Source organism: Bos taurus, chromosome 18 (assembly GCF_002263795.3).
Source record: "Bos taurus isolate L1 Dominette 01449 registration number 42190680 breed Hereford chromosome 18, ARS-UCD2.0, whole genome shotgun sequence".
NCBI lineage: Eukaryota > Metazoa > Chordata > Mammalia > Artiodactyla > Bovidae > Bos > Bos taurus.
In genome coordinates, this window is record NC_037345.1 from 4,162,143 (window position 1) to 4,179,627 (window position 17,485).

The window sequence follows — 17,485 nt, forward strand, 5'->3', positions numbered from 1 at the left end:
CGCAGAGTTTATGGGTGCTAAGCATTCCAAAAGGATGTTGTGGTGCTATAAAGCAGATGCAAGCAGTCTTCATTTCTGCAGAAGAGTTTTAAAAATAAACACAGAGATCTGCTTCTTGAGTGACTAGGTTCCCCCCTAAATTTCGTCTTGCCACATGCTGTAAATGGCATTTTAGGAATGGCAACTCAGGAAGAGCAACCCCTAATTTAAGACCAGAAAGATACTCATTGTTCTAAGTCGATGGTTGAGTTTCACTATCCAGTATCAAACAAGGGATGGGGCGAGATGAGAGGCTAATCCCAAGATTTTGAAATGCTGCCCTTATGTCAGTAAATGCTTCCTTATACTAAGGTTTGGGTGAACTCCGGGAGTTGGTGATCGATAGGGAGGACTGGCATGCTGCAGTTCATGGGGTCGCAAAGACTCGGACATGACTGACTGAACTGAACTGAACTAAAGAGAAGAGTTGTGGGTAACAAATGGAGCTCTGCCCAGACCCTCCTACATCCTTGGGAAAGCAAAAGGGATTGAGAATTTGTCCTTAATGCCTGGACCACAGAAATCTGAAAACTCTTGAAAAGCGAGAACAATGCTTAGTACTGCTAGATAAATTTCACTATTGGAGTTTTAAATGCTCCAGAGCAGTTTTTTTTCAGGCTTAGAATGGAGAATAGCCTTGTGGGCTTCTAGCTCAGAGAAGGTATGTATTTTGTGCTCTTGGGCAAGTATGAGAAATGCTTCTTGGTTGAGTCTATGAAAATGTATTAAAGATGCTCACATCTCTATTAGAAGAATTTTACCAAGTGACAGAAAAATTCCCAAACTGAATCTATCATAGGCTTCATACTTTTCTGATTCATGAACAAATTGCAGCCTGTATAACTAGCCAGACTGTATAAAACTTCAAGACAATTGTCTCTGGAACTGGGCCAAGAACTATGACAACAAATTTCCTTAGGTTTTACCTGATGCAAAGAACTGACTCATTTGAAAGGACCCTGATGCTGGGAAAGATTGACGGTGGGAGGAGAAGGGGATGACAGAGGATGAGATGGTTGGATGGCATCACTGACTCAATGGACATCAGTTTGAGTAAACTCCGGGAGTTAGTGATGGACAGGGAGGCCTGGTGTGCTACATTCCATGGGGTTGCAAAGACTTGGACATGACTGAAAGAATGAAGGGATGGAGCCAGAGTAAAAAGAATACCCAGCTGTGGATGTGACTGGTGATAGAAGCAACGTCCGATGCTGTAAAGAGGAATATTGCATAGGAACCTGGAATGTCAGGTCCATGAATCAAGGCAAATTGGAAGTGGTCAAACAAGAGATGGCAAGAGTGAATGTTGACATTCTAGGAATCAGCGAACTGAAATGGACTGGAATGGGTGAATTTAACTCGATGACCATTATATCTACTACTGTGGGCAGGAATCCCTCAGAGGAAATGGAGTAGCCATCATGGTCAACAAAAGAGTCCGAAATGCAGTACTTGGATGCAATCTCAAAAATGACAAAATGATCTCTGTTCATTTCCAAGGCAAACCATTCAATATCACAGTAATCCAAGTCTATGCCCCAACCAGTAATGCTGAAGAAGCTGAAGTTGAATGGTTCTATGAAGACCTACAAGACCTTTTAGAACTGACACCCAAAAAAGATGTCCTTTTCATTATAGGGGACTGGAATGCAAAAGTAGGAAGTCAAGAAACACCTGGAGGAACAGGCAAATTTGGCCTTGGAATACAGAATGAAGCAGGGCAAAGACTAATAGAGTTTTGCCAAGAAAATGCACTGGCCTTAACAAATGCCCTCTTCCAATAACACAAGAGAAGACTCTATACATGGACATCACCAGATGGTCAACACAGAAATCAGATTGATTATATTCTTTGCAGCCAAAGATGGAGAAGCTCTATACAGTCAACAAAAACAGGACCAGGAGCTGACTATGGCTCAGACCATGAACTCCTTATTGCCAAATTCAGACTGAAATTGAAGAAAGTAGGGAAAACCACTAGACCATTCAGGTATGACCTAAATCAAATCCCTTATGATTAAACAGTGGAAGTGAGAAATAGACTTAAATAGATCTGATAGATAGAGTGCCTGATGAACTATGGAATGAGGTTCGTGACATTGTACAGGAGACAGGGATTTAGACCATCCCCATGGAAAAGAAAAGCAAAAAAGCAAAATGGCTGTCTGAGGAGGCCTTACAAAAAGCTGTGAAAAGAAGAGAAGCAAAAAGCAAAGGACAAAAGCAAAGATATAAGCATCTGAATGCAGAATTCCGAAGAATAGCAAGAAGAGATAAGAAAGCCTTCTTCAGCGATCAATGCAAAGAAATAGAGGAAAACAACAGAATGGGAAAGACTAGAGATCTCTTCGAGAAAATCAGAGATACCAAAGGAACATTTCATGCAAAGATGGGCTCGATAAAGGACAGAAATGGTATGGACCTAACAGAAGCAGAAGATATTAAGAAGAGGTGGCAAGAATACACAGAAGAACTGTACAAAAAAGATCTTCATGACCCAGATAATCACGATGGTGTGATCACTGACCTAGAGCCAGACGTCCTAGAATGTGAAGTCAAGTGGGCCTTAGAAAGCATCACTACGAACAAAGCTAGTGGAGGTGATGGAATTCCAGTTGAGCTCTTCCAAATCCTGAAAGATGATGCTGTGAAAGCCTGTACTCAGTATGCCAGCAAATTTGGAAAACTCAGCAGTGGCCACAGGACTGGAATAGGTCAGTTTTCATTTCAATCCCAAAGAAAGGCAATGCCAAAGAATGCTCAAACTACCACACAATTGCACTCATCTCACACACTAGTAAAGTAATGCTCAAAATTCTCCAAGCCAGGCTTCAGCAATATGTGAACCGTGAACTTCCTGATGTTCAAGCTGGTTTTAGAAAAGGCAGAGGAACCAGAGGTCAAATTGCCAACATCTGCTGGATCATGGAAAAAGCAAGAGAATTCCAGAAAAACATCTATATCTGCTTTATTGACTATGCCAAAGCCTTTGACTGTGTGGATCACAAGAAACTGGAAAATTCCAAAAGAGACGGAAATACCAGACCACCTGATCTGCCTCTTGGGAAATTTGTATGCAGGTCAGGAAGCAACAGTTAGAACGGGACATGGAACAACAGACTGGTTCCAAATAGGAAAAGGAGTACGTCAAGGCTGTATATTGTCACCCTGCTTATTTAACTTATATGCAGTGTACATCATGAGAAACACTGGACTGGAAGAAACACAAGCTGGAATCAAGATTGCCGAGAGAAATATCAATAACCTCAGATATGCAGATGACACCACCTTTATGGCAGAAAGTGAAGAGGAACTAAAAAGCCTCTTGATGAAAGTGAAAGAGGAGAGTGAAAAAGTTGGCTTAAAGCTCAACATTCAGAAAACGAAGATCATGGCATCCAGTCCTATCATTTCATGGGAAATAGATGGGGAAACAGTGGAAACAGTGTCAGACTTTATTTTTCTGGGCTCCAAAATCACTGCAGATGGTGACTTCAGCCATGAAATTAAAAGATGCTTACTCCTTGGAAGGAAAGTTATGACCAACCTAGATAGCATATTCAAAAGCAGAGGCATTACTTTGCCAACAAAGGTTCGTCTAGTCAAGGCTGTGGTTTTTCCTGTGGTCATGTATGGATGTGAGAGTTGGACTGTGAAGAAGGCTGAGTGCCGAAGAATTGATGCTTTTGAACTGTGGTGTTGGAGAAGACTCTTGAGAGTCCCGTGGACTGCAAGGGGTCCATTCTGAAGGAGATCAGCCCTGGGATTTCTTTGGAAGGAATGATGCTACAGCTGAAACTCCAGTACTTTGACCACCTCATGCAAAGAGTTGACTCATTGGAAAAGACTCTGATGCTGGTAGGGATTGGGGGCAGGAGGAGAAGACGACGACAGAGGATGAGATGGCTGGATGGCATCACTGACTCGATGGACGTGAGTCAGTGAACTCTGGGAGTTGGTGATGGACAGGGAGGCCTGGCGTGCTGCGATTCATGGGGTCGCAAAGAGTCGGACACGACTGAACAACTGATCTGATCTGAGCGACTGAACTGAACTGATACAAAATTCTAGGAGTTTGCTTCTAAATTAGACTTCAGTAAAGCAACTCTGCCCACCCAATATTCCATATACCCCAAAACTCAACCTACACTGGGGCAAAACAGGAGAATAATTGCAACTGATAGTATTACTGTTCTCAATTAGTTACTTGCCCACATGCCTAAGCCATGCCATGTGACTTACAGTGCCTCCCTTGTTCCATAATTGACAGGCTTGGTCATGTGACCCATATTAGCCAACAGAACGTAATGAAGTCATGTATACCACATCCAATAAGAAGGCTTTAGAGTCCTTGATCTTTTGTCCACTGACACTTTGCTGCTATGCTCTGTGCATACCATGCCCCTTTTACCCTGGATCCTGACTAGAAAAAGATAAATACAGCAAAGGCACAACTAAGCTGCAGGCATTGCAGCTAGAATGCAATAAGAACAAAAAATATAAATCTATGTTGGTTCTAAATTACTGACATTTTATTATCAAACCAAAACCTTGGCAAAGGCTGACTAATACTGCTTTAAAACTTGCAGTATCAATTGATAGTTATTGAGTTGCTAGTATATTCTCACATTGAGCTGAATGCTTTCACAAATGTAATTTTATTGTCATGGCTTATATAATTTAGAATTAAGAAATCTGAGCTTGCAAACTCAGTAACGTGCAATCTACAGTCTCAGTTTTTTACATAAAAAATAACATTGTGCTGCAGTCTGGAAAGCTAACATGGTTAATTCTCCGGCCACCATGTCCCCCTTACAATTTTCTGGAGGTACCTCAGACTTTCATACTTTGCAAGTGTTGTTTTGACATTCAGAATACAGTCAATAATACTATAATAACTCTGTATGGTGACAGATGGCAACTAGATTTATCGTGGTGATCACTTTATGGTGTACAAAATCATCTCATCACTATGTTGCACACCTGAAACTAATGTAATATTGTACATCAAGTGACACTCAATAAAAAAAGAGAAGGTCTCTCCTCTCCTGCAACTCCTTTTTTCTACCTGTGAAAGTTACATGTGTCACAGCTTTGGGCTCCAACGCCACATTTTGCTTAAAATCTCCGATCCTTCCAGTGGTGTCATGTTCACCACCTCCTCTGTTTTCATGCTACTTATCTTTTTACTCCAGAAGATACTAGAATATAAGCTCCTTGAGGTCAGGGACATTTGCCATCTTGTTCATTTCTTTTTCCCTGAAGCCTAGAACACCACAGGCCTGATACCCCACTTTCGTATAGGCTACCATGAAGCACTTGCCACAGGCTGCTCTGCATTTCTATCACTCACCAGAGTAAATTCTGAGCAGGAAAAAAATCTATACCTTGATCAACATTTTAGCTTCAGGGCACCACACATGGTGATTTGAACACAAAGAATGTTTACTACCAAATGTGAATTTAACAAACAAAAAAAATCTATAATATGATCAGTTTATTTGTATCCAAATACTTTTCTTAATGACTAGTTTTCATGACTATCCTATCAGTTCAATTGCCTGAGACCCAAATGGCCTAGGAAATGTTAGAACAATATTTTTTTTTTTAAATTACAGCTCATTTATGAGGTTAGTGGTTGTAGGTAGATACATCTAATAAATATAAGACACAAGTTGGTGCTAACTTTTTTTAGCTTCTCTATGATGGTCAGTCCCAGCATTCTTTACATTCTAGATGTTTGACTACGTCTGAAATTATCACAGTATACCCACAGTTGCTCTTCAGTATCTCTCACTCTTTGGGTTGGATTTTTCTGCCCTGACTTACAAGGAAAACTTCTGTAACACAGCACTATCACAACTGGGTCCGATAACTAAAACGACTAAGACCTGAGCTGAAGACAAAGTGATGCATTTTGCATGACAACTCTCTCCTCTATCTGTGACAGTCGAGGATTGAGAGGACCTAATCCCAGCAAGCACCATCACAACCTACACAGGGGGCTGTGAACAGCTGACCCTCCTATCTGGTCACTCTTAACTTGATTCCTTTACTCTCCAAGTAGTTGCTGCCCATGTACTGTAGAGACTGGCTGCAGACCAAATCCAGGATGAAGTGTTTTGTTTTCCCTTTGCTAGTGATTTTGGTTCAAATACTTCATCAGCTGGCACAGTCTGAAAAGTCAAAATGTTGTACAAAGAAGACAAATTTCTGATATCGCTTCAGAAGCAGATGTGACCACACTGGCTGGAATGAAGAGGTGGCTGTTTCTCCTCTGTCAATTCCTCTGTAACTCTCTGCAGTCCGGAAGCCCTGCTTGTGTCTGATACCAGATACACAGGTAATTTATGTAACCATGGAAACATATGTGTTTGTAGTACCCCTCTTACTATGTCCCCAACACTGTGAAAGTACCGCAATCCACAGTGAGGAGAGGTGTTTGTGATCACACAGAGCCACCCTTATATTCTCAACTGTTGTCTGTGGGGTCCCCATGATGAGGGGTCCTTGCATTTAGAGGTCAAAGTCTTTTTCATAATAACGATGTCCACTGACTTTTCACTATGTTGCTATTTGCATCTATCCGTGCAGAAACAATGGTGGTAAAACTGCAGGAGTTGTAGCACCAGTCAAGCCAGTGGCAGCCAGGAATAGTAACAATGACTGTATTTTTCAAGGCCACACACTTCAGGTAAAATAAAAGAAATTCTGCTTCACTTAAGAATGTCATTAATGATGCAATAAAATTTATTTAGTAAAGTCAGGCTGTTTTCAATCTTGATCCTTGACTACTTCTACTACTAATTTTAATAATGCTATGACAAAGGGGAATTGCATACCAAAGCACTTGTGTTACCTGCTCAAGTACAATGGTTGTTTTGAGAGCAGCACTTGTGTGATTGCACTGCAAGCTGAAGTAGCTTCATTCTTCATGAAGCACACCCCACTTCCCTGCTTTTTTAAAGAACACCCAACAAACTAAATATTTAGCAGAAATTCTCTTGAAAATGAGTGACGCGAGCTGTCACTTCAAGGAAAACACTAACAGTAGCTACTACCAATTTGAGCTCTCTAGCAAAAAAAAACAAAAACTTAGAAAACTTGTATCTGCTGCCAGAAGCTTGACATCTTTCTGAAATAGTAAAGACTTTCTGAAGAGAATGCCCATAACATTAATAAATGTGATTTTTTTGCTATTGCATGTATTGGGCCAAAACTTGGGAGTAAGTCAATATTTCCCAAATGTCTAATATGTTGTGGTACAAAATTATCCATGAGTAAAAGATACTTCACAGGACAGAGCAGTGAGTTCTAACAGAACTGTTAGGGGAAGCACACTGACTGAAATGGCCCACCCTGGCCAGGCACCATAGTAACCATTTGCATGAGTTGTTTTACAACAGGAGGTCCTGCTAAGGAACACGGAACTAATAAGCCACCACCAACCAGAAGAGTTCCGGAAAGGTCAAAAGGAGACACCACATGTCCCACCACCTCCCAGAATCCTTCTCACTGCATCCATCTTGGCTGAACAAGGCGTGCACCACCAGGAAGGACTCTGAGTCAGAATGACTGGCTAAAGACAACCCGGAAACTAATCCCATCACCATAAAACCAAGACTGCGAGCCACGCGGCAGAACAGTTCTCCTGGGTTCCCTTACCCTGCTGCTCTCCACCCCGGTGCCCTTTCCCAATAAAATCTCTTGCTTTGTCAGCACATGTGTCTCCTTGGATAATTCATTTCCTAGTGTTAGACAAGAGTGCAGTTTCGGGCCCTGGAAGGGGTCCCCCTTCCTGTAACAGAACCAGGTACAAAACATTAGCAAATATGTTTTCAGATTCCACACTACAACCAGCCCTCAAGAAATTACCAGCTGTCAAGTCTGGGTACAGTGTTGAAGAAGAATGAGCACAATTATCTGAAAAGGCTGTTAAAATTCTCCATTCCAACTATGTACCTGTCCAAGACCAGTTTTTCTTCACATACTTCAACCAAAACAGGTTGCAACTGAATGAAAGTAGAAATAGATATACAGAAATCAAGCTATTTTCTATTAACCCAGTCTTTAAAGAAATCTTCAAAAATTAAAACAATGCCATTCTTCCATTTTTTAAACATTTTTGAAATATAATTATTTTTACAAAATATATATTTATGTTATCACATTATAGGTTCATTTTATTATTTTTAATAAATCAGTGAACTATATTTTAAAGATTCATCAGTTTGAATTTCTAATACAGGGGGGACTTTGCTGGTGGTCCAGTGGTTAGGGGGGCACAGGTTTAAGTAAATGTTTTGCTTTATTTTAGATATAAATACTGTCTCGTTGAGTACATGAAGCCCTCACACATTTATAATTGAATTTTGAACTTCAATATAATTTTTTGTGGTTTTTTTGCAAGGTGTTTTTTTAAATTAAAGTATAATTGCTTTACAAAGTTTGTGCTGATTTCTGCTGCACAATGAAGTGAAAATCAGTTACATATATAGATACATCCCGTTCTTTTGAGCCTCCCTCCCACCCTTCCCCATCCCACTTTCAGCGCAGGGAGAGTGGATTTGATCCCAGGTTGGGGAACTAAGTTCCCATACGCTGTGAGGTGCATCCAAAAAATTTTTTAAGAAAAATTTAAATTAATTAAAATAAAATAAATAAATTTCTAGCATAACAAACAACTCTGTATGTAACTGACATTAACAAAGACTCTTAGGAGGCCTCAATAATTTTTAAGATTATAAAGCTGTCCAAAGCCAAAAGTTTGAGATTTGTTGCTTTAGCATATTATTAATAATCTCATCTATCTTAATGAAATACACATTGTAACAATAGCTTATTTTACTGTCATTTCTAAAAGAAGAAAAATCCCTATTTTATGAATCAGGATCAACAGCATGCAAATATTTCAATCTTTCAAAAAAGTATTAGTTCCTCAGTCATGTCTGACTCTTTGTGACCCCATGGACTGTAGCCCACCAGGCTCCTCTGTCTATAGAATTCTCCAGGCAAGAACACTAGAGTGGGTAGCCATTCCTTTCTCCAGAGGATCTTCCTGATCCAGGAATGGAACCTGGGTTTCCCGCATGGCAGGCAGATTCTTTACCATCTGAGTCACCAGGGAAGCCCCTATAAGGCACTAATAATAACCAGGTGGGTGTAATCAATAACTAATAAGATACTGATAAATAGTCAAAAACATAATTTTTTCCAGGATTTGCTATTATGAGGGAGCTAACCCAATTTTACTCCTTTTACATATTATTTAATATACAAATGTCCTCTACAGAGACAGCAACTCAGCAGAAATTTTAGCAATTAGAAATTACATAATACCCAAATATATACACATATATGTATGCCTGTATGTAGAGATGTGTGTTTGCACATATGTGTGTGTTTATATATGTGTATCCCTGGCCTCTAATAATAATTAATGATGGTTTTGTGGCTCCATTTCCCACACCTGAGGTACACAGTCTGTATCAGTTTCCTAGTGCTGCTGTAACAAATTAAAACAATAGAGACATACTATCCTCAAGTTCTGTAGGTCGCAAGGCCAAGAGATCTCATTGACTAAAATCCACGCATTGATAGGGCTGTATTTCCTTTTAGGACAGACTCTAGTGGAGAATCTATTTCCTTGCTTTTTCCAACTCCTCAAGATCTCCTTCTTCATTTTCAGAGCCAACCATGTTGCTGAACGTCTCCATGTCTGTCTCCTGTGGCCAGGCAGCCTCTGATCTCAGCTAGGGAAGCTACACAGATCCCTTGTGATCACACGGAGGAAACCAGGATAATCTCCCTGTCTCTCTCAAGAACTCTAACTTATTCGTACCTCCTAAATTCGTATCTCCTAAATACACAGGCATACATACATGTGTATATGTTTATGTATTATGTAATTTCTAACAGCTAAAATTTCTGCTGAGTTGCTGTCTCGGTAGAGGGAATTTGTATAGTAAACGACATGTGAAAGGAGTAAAAGTGGGATCCTTCCCTCATCATAGCAAATCCTGGAAAAAAAATGGTATTTCTAAATATTTATTTTGCCTTGTAAGGTAACACATACAACTCTCCAAGGACTAGTACACAGTCTTCTTTGGGTGGCCATTGTTATGCCTACCACTCAGCCAACTGAAGTAAATTAATTGCTTCTTCATAAATTCTGCCTGTGCCATCAACACATATACCACAGTAGTTGCTGAATGGCAAAAGAGTGGTGGGTAGTGAATGATCATTCCCTCTGTTACACTAAATCATCTGAGGCTTTCCTCAAAGAAAAGTATTATGACTCTGAAAATCAGCTGTCTATTAGGAAAAAGCCAAACCATCTGATTATTAAAATAACTAGTCATCTATATAAGGACAATCATTTCATGAAGTCTCATTCCTGTTGACCTCCCCTGCTGTACTTCTTGTCTTTGTGTGCATGTCTGATTCTTCGACCCTATGGACCGTAGCCCACCAGGCTCCTCTGTCCATGGGATTCTCCAGGCAAGAATATTGGAGTAGGTTGCCATACCGTCCTCCAGGGGATCTTTCTGACCCAGGGATCGAACCTTGTCTTTTGCATCTCCCGCATTGGCAGGCAGTTTCTTTACCACTAGCGCTACCTGAGAAGCCCATCTTTGACTTTCAGTAACCACTGAAAGAATTAATCTTCCATAGGCATAAAGAAATACTCCATTCTTGTGCTAAACTAGCCAAGAAAGAAAATGATAGAAAAAAATTAAAAAGCAAAAACATGCATCAAACACACACATCACCCCCACCCCCTCCCACCCCCTCACATACACATTTGTTTTCAGCCACCTGGAATTTTTCCTGTTTTTTGAACAAAATTTGACTCTATAAAAATGTCAATATTTTCCATTGCAGCTGAAGATGTATTTAACATTTGTTGCATGTTTTTAATCAAGTTGGTTAATTATGACAAACTACATTCCAAGACATTTATGGCCAGTAATGCCTACCCTGGACAGAGCTGTGATGTGAGGGGGCCATGCAGTGACGGGCCAATCATTTGAATGCAGTCATTTCCAGGCCTCGGCATCTTCCAGATTCACTCAATTCAGGGCAAGTCAGTCGTAACTGAGCCACAGGAAAATAACACTCAGGGCAGTGATGATGAAAAGAGAAGCAGCTTTGGTACCCATTCCAAAGCTGGGCATGTCTCCCCTGCACACTGCTATCTCTGCAGCACCATCTGAGGACAACTATAAGGCAAGCTATACACACAGCCCCTCCTAGTCCTGGTGGATGGCAGGGTCCTGGCTAGGGACAGACAATCAGAGCCAAGAGTTCTGATTATCAAAACGAGGTGACTTTCATTATCTAATGCAAAGGTACAAATGAAGTTATTTTCACAAAATGTGCTACTTTCTTTTCCTTCTGCCTGGCAAATATGAGAATGCAAAAGCCTCAAGGGGACTCCTAAAGAATCCCACAGGCGTCTTTGTTCTTCTGACTGTGAGACTCACAAATTCAGAACGGGCTCTCATGGGAGGGTATATTAAGACAAAACTGAAACATCATTTTTCTGGACATTGTTACAAAGTTTTTTATGTAAGAAAAGACTTTTCTATACAATTTCATTTTAATGAAAATTGCTCTCTATGCACTTGTGCATGCTAAGTCGCTTCAGCCATGTCCAACTCTTTGCAATCCCATGGACTGTAGCCCGCCGGTCCATGGGATTCTCCAGGCAAGTATACTGGAGTGGGCTGCCATGCCCTCCTCCAGGGGATCTTCCTGACTCAGAGATCCAACCCACGCCTCCTGCAGCTCCAGCACTGCAGGCAGATTCTTTACTGCTAAGCCACCAGGGAAGCCCATTTCTCTCTATAAGACAGTTTTAACAACCACAACAATAACTGTAACTGCTATACAGTGGGGAAAGAAAAGTCTAATCTAAGAAAGTGATTTCAAATCAAGCTGACAAACAAATATGATTGTGAATCATATTTGAAATGAATCACAGACCCAAATGTAAAAGTAAACATTACAACATTTAAAGAAGAAACTATAGAGATTATTGTGACCTTGAAATAGGCAAAGATTTCTTGAAATGGGCAATAGGACATAACAAAAAAATAAATTAAAAGATCAAAAGAGAAAAAAAATGACAAATCAGATTTCAACAAAATTAAAAGCCTTCACTGTTCATAAGACACTGTTCAGAAAATAAAGATAAGACATGGAATGGAAGAAATTACTGGCAGTACACCTACCTAGCAAGTTACTGGGTAGAGATCACAGAAAGAACTCATAACTGAATAGGACAAAAAGTAAACTTAAATGGTCACAAAACGGAATAGATACTTTACCGAAGAAGAAATGAGAATGGCCAATAAGCACTGGGCAATGGCCAATGGTCAACTTCATCAGTCTTTAGGGAAACATAAAACCACAATGAGACACCACTATCAGCTTTTAAAAACAGCTTAAATTAAAAGCCTGACAATACACGTATCGGTGAGAATGTGGGGGGAAAGGTCAAGTGTGGGGTTAGACCAGTAATTAAGTCCATAAGAAAAAAAAATTAATCTAACATTTAGGGAGAGAAATGTAGACAACATGCCCTAAATATTACAAATCAGATGATCATTCTTGGATCAGGAATAAAAACTGGAGAACCTTAACACAGCATTCTTATCCAAACACTTTTTTTTTCTTTTAAATCCAATAAAAGTTACATATTCTTTTCTCTAAAAAGTATACAAACACATAGAATGTTCTACCCTTCTTTCCTTTGGCTCAAATTATATTACTTATTTAAATTATGAATTTTTACAAGATGTTCATAGTCTGCAAAAAGAGAATGTTTTTCAGAATGAAGTAGGCTCAAGTAAATATATAAGTGTATTTCAATATACTGCCAGGTAGCATCATGATCAGTCGCTCAGTCCTGTCCAATTCTTTGAGACCCCAAGGACTATAGTCCACCAGGGTCCTCTGTTCATGGGATTTTCCAGGCAAGAATATTGGAGCAGGTTGCCATTTCCTTGTCCAGGGGATCTTCCCCACTCAGAGATGGAACTCGCATCTCCTGTGTCCTCCACATTGGCAGGCAAGTTCTTTACTACCGAACCATCTGGGAATACCATCAAGAATTTTCACAGATTTGAATTTAACTAGGTCCAGGAGTTTTAAAACAACGTACTAAAATACTGTGTCCATTAAAATGAGTGTACTATAATGTTCATGTCATCTTTATACACAGATGTCAAACTGGAAACAACCCAATCTCAAATGTCTATCAAAAGGTTAACTGATAAACTAACATGCTGTGTCCATCCAGTAGAACACTGCTCAGCAGTAAAGTGGAGACTACTGACAGAACCCACATCAGAAAGGGAGAATCTCAAAGACACCAGCTGAGTGAGAGAGTGAGACACAAACAGTACATGAAATAGGATTCCGTTTATGTGAAGCTCCAGAACAAGTAAAATTAACATACAGTAACTGAAAGAATGGGGCTTTCATTCTTTCTCTGGTGGCTCAACAACAAAGAATCCGCCTGCCAATGCAGGAGACACGGGTTCAATCCCGTGTCTAGGTTGGGAATATCCCCTGGAGAAAGAAATGGCAACCCAATCCAGTATTTTTTCCTGGGAAATCCCATACACAGAGGAGCCTGGAGGGCTCGCAGGGACCAAACCACCACCACCACCCGAAAGCAGATCAGTGGTTGTCTGCAGCTGGAGTTTGCAAGAGGCAAAAAGGAACACTTTTGGGGCAACAGAAATGTTCTACATCTTGATTATGGTGGTGGCTGCATTAGTATATCATTTGTCCAAGTTCATTGAATAATTTTTAGTATATATAAAGTAAGTCCTAATGAATTTGATTTAAAAAATCTACTTTAGAGTGACAACTCCCACATGTTTGAAATGTGTTGGCATCAAGACATGTCTTCTTCAACACACAGCATATACACTGGGGCTTATTTTGGAATATAATGAAATCCAGTCCGTGATCCACTTTCCTAGGTACATTAGCAATCATAATATCTATCACACAGGTACACTTTGCTCCTACCAACACACATCTACAAGTTGTTTCTGAATTGTGGTGGCACTAGTGGTAAAGAACCCACCTGCCAATGCAGAGCTGTGGGTTCATCCCCAGGTTGGTAAGATCCCCTGGAGGAGGGCATGGCAACCTACTCCAGTATTCTTCCCTGGAGAATCCCACGGACTAAGGAGCCTGGCAGGCTTTGGTCCATAGGATTGCAAAGAGTCAGAACTATTGAAGCAAAATAATACCACTTTGTATTTAAGGAAAAAATGGCATCCTTAATCTTCTCAACAAAATCAAAAGAGAATAAACTAGCTGGTAATTTTTAAGCTCTAGCTTGCATCTGGAGAAATTGAATATAACATATTAATTTAGTAGGTGCCCTTAGGTCACTAATGAGTCAGAAATAAAGTCAGAAACTTAATTTCCATTCTGCTGATTTTCATTCCATTATGTCTAATTCCCAAAGACTTAATAAAATATCAACAAAGTCACTTGTAGGTAATAACATTTCTCCAATACTTCTAAGTAGTTTTCTCTAGGGATAAACAAGCATGTCTATACCTATTTAATAATAATTTTAAATTGTGCAAAAGAAATAGCCTTTATATCACTATTTCTAAGCTCAAAATCATATTGACATTTACTTCACATTTAACATTTGTGTGTGGGTCGATCCTATTAAGTATGGGTCCCAAACCAGGATTTAAATTAATATTTTATATGAATACCTTATATTAATATCTAGACAACCATGAAGCTTCAGTGTCCTCATTAGAGGCATCTTGAGAGTTCCTTGGACAGCAAGGAGCTCAAACCAGTCAATCCTAAAGGAAATTAATCCTGAATATTCATTGGAAGGACTGATGCTGAAGCTGAAACTCCAGTACTTTGGCCACGTGATGGGAAGAACTGATTCACTGGAAAATACCCTAATTCTTGGAAAGACTGAAGGCAAGAGGAGAAGGGGACAACAGAGGATGAGATGGTTAGATGGCATCACCGACTCAATGGACATGAATTTGACCAAACTCCGGGACATAGTGAAGAAGAGGGAAGCCTGGGGTGCTGCAGTTCATGGGGTCGCAAAGAGTCAGACATGATTCAGTGACTGAACAACAGTCTGTGTGTGGTGGTGGTTTAGGCGCTAAGTCACGTCTGACTCTTAGCGATCTAACAGACTGTAGCCCGCCAGGCTCCTCCGATCGTGGGATTTCCCAGGCAAGAATACTGGAGTGGGTTGCCATTTCCTTCTCCAATATATATATTTATGTGTGTATTTCCTCCTCCAATATATATGTATTCCTTTTCCAATCATATATTTAGGCAATTTGAAAGAAAAAACCCTTACAAAACACTAACATCAAATTACTTGAACTGTCCTTATTTTAGTCTTCTGGGGCTGCCATGTTTGTGAGGAGGCATCACTCACCTCACATGGCACTTTTCCTGTTTGTCTGTGCCCCAATTTCCCCTTTGTTATAAGGACAACAATCACAAGAGAATAAGTGCTAAAAAACAGTAAGTGCTCACCTTATTCCAGCATCACCACATCACCTTCAGCAATCACACTCACAATGACCCATTCTGAGGTTCTAGAAGTTAGAACTGCAATATATTCATTAGTGTGGGGGACACAAGTCAACCCAAAATGGCCCCAAATTATCTCTCTGGCTACCCCTTAGGATATCCTCTTCTACACAAAACTCAGGCATCTTTCCAGCACTCTTTCTAAAAACTGAACAAGATATCAGGCTCCATGCTTCTGGGAAATTGCTTGCCCCCTTGCCCCCAGCCCTGGGCTCATGTCTGGTGGTCATAACTGGGTAGAACCCACACTGGGAACTCTAGGGGGCTGCCAGCCTGGAGGCTTCTGGTGAAGTCCATAGGGAGTACCAGGTGACTGGACTCCGCCCCTTCAAACCTGTCTGGCACTAGCTACTCACGTTCGCTCCAAACCTCTTCAGGGAGAAAGGAAACCCCCTTCTCCCACATAGGGGAGCAAGAATGAGGCTACAGAGGCACAGGAGCCAGACGCAGGCACAGGCTTGCAGCCCTCAACTCCACACGCCTGCCCCTCCCACCCCTGCCTACCATTCCTGTGGCTGAAGGACAAATACTCATGTCTTCCAAGATTGGCCTGTGTTCACCCTCTGCACTAACTTGCCACCATTTCACTATTTCCAGCTAAACCATGTTTCAACGTCTGGCCCTCAAACCTAGTGTCTCTCCTCTCTGGACCTCCACACACAATTCCCTCTGTCTCTGACCTCACCTGGGCAACACCTACCCTCACTCTCACTCAGATATCTCTCCCTGACTCCGACAGCACCTTGGATACACGTTCTCATAATAAGCCTCACTGCAGCCGCATGACCTCACCTGCGAGGAGCTCTGTGCCACCGACACGCAGCCAGCTCTGGCACCTAGCGCTGCTCTGGGCTGCACACCGTCTATCAGCCGGCCCTTGGTCAAGAACTGAAGGGGTGTTTTTTTTGGGGGGGTGGTCATTTAACGTCCTATCCTCCTGTGAATCTGTTTGAACATCTTGTTTGACAGAGCCCTTTCTCACAGGTAAGTGTCCACTCATAACCAGCTCTAGAAGGTCAGAACTGGAAGCCGTCTTACAGACCACGTTCTAATGACCCTTCTAAAGAGAAGTGACCTGCCCACATCCAGCCAGCTCAGGGGTGACAGAGTGGTGCCAGATCTCAGAGCCTCCCCTCGGGTCTGTGCTCGCCAGCGTTCAACAGTTTCCCTCTGTCTCGACTCTGGGGACCACATGCAGACACCTGAGTCCACACTGTGCTCTGTGAGGTCGCAGCTGGGACCACATCACCAGCTCCTGCTGATTTTATCTCATACCCCACAGGCCACACTGCCTTAAAACAAACTGCTCAAAAGGGCATCCCGGACACAGGCTTCTAATAACATTCAAATAATGCAATTCAGGCTGTTTCCCCAATCCTCAATCCTCTTGCTTCCACTGCCTCAGGCTCTCTTTAAATGCATCTATTTTTCTGTGATTCCAACAGGAATTTTTCCATCTCTAGGCTGCAGAACTAGCCCCATGTGCATGTTTATATCAATGTGCAATCAATCACAGTCTGCTCTTTTTAAGAGTTTTCTTTTTAAAGACTCACAGCCATTTTGCACATTTTTTCCTAAGACTTGAGATTTGAATGGCTGGTTCAAATCAATTGGTCACTTAGGAAGGAAATTAACAATCTTTTTGATTGCAGATCAAGATTTTCTTTTTTTCATTATAATTGCTATTATTCTATCCTGAATACACAAAAGCATTCTAGGGCTATAGAATTATAAAACAAAAACAGTTCAGTAATGGTTTTTGTATGAATTGCTAATATATAGCATAAAGAAGGGACATCTGAAAAAACAGCTTTTCTGAAAAAGCAAATGT

General features: G+C 40.9%; 1 long non-coding RNA gene across 1 annotated transcript in view; it reads right to left on the bottom strand.

Moving 5' to 3' along the window:
• The window catches only part of LOC132342760 (uncharacterized), a 42,057-nt gene extending 26,347 nt beyond the window's left edge, over positions 1–15,710 (bottom strand). Inside the window, exon 1 of the long non-coding RNA XR_009491244.1 lies at positions 15,598–15,710. This is a non-coding gene — a long non-coding RNA (uncharacterized lncRNA). The remainder of the gene's footprint in view (positions 1–15,597) is intronic.
• Between the last annotated feature and the right edge of the window lie 1,775 nt (positions 15,711–17,485).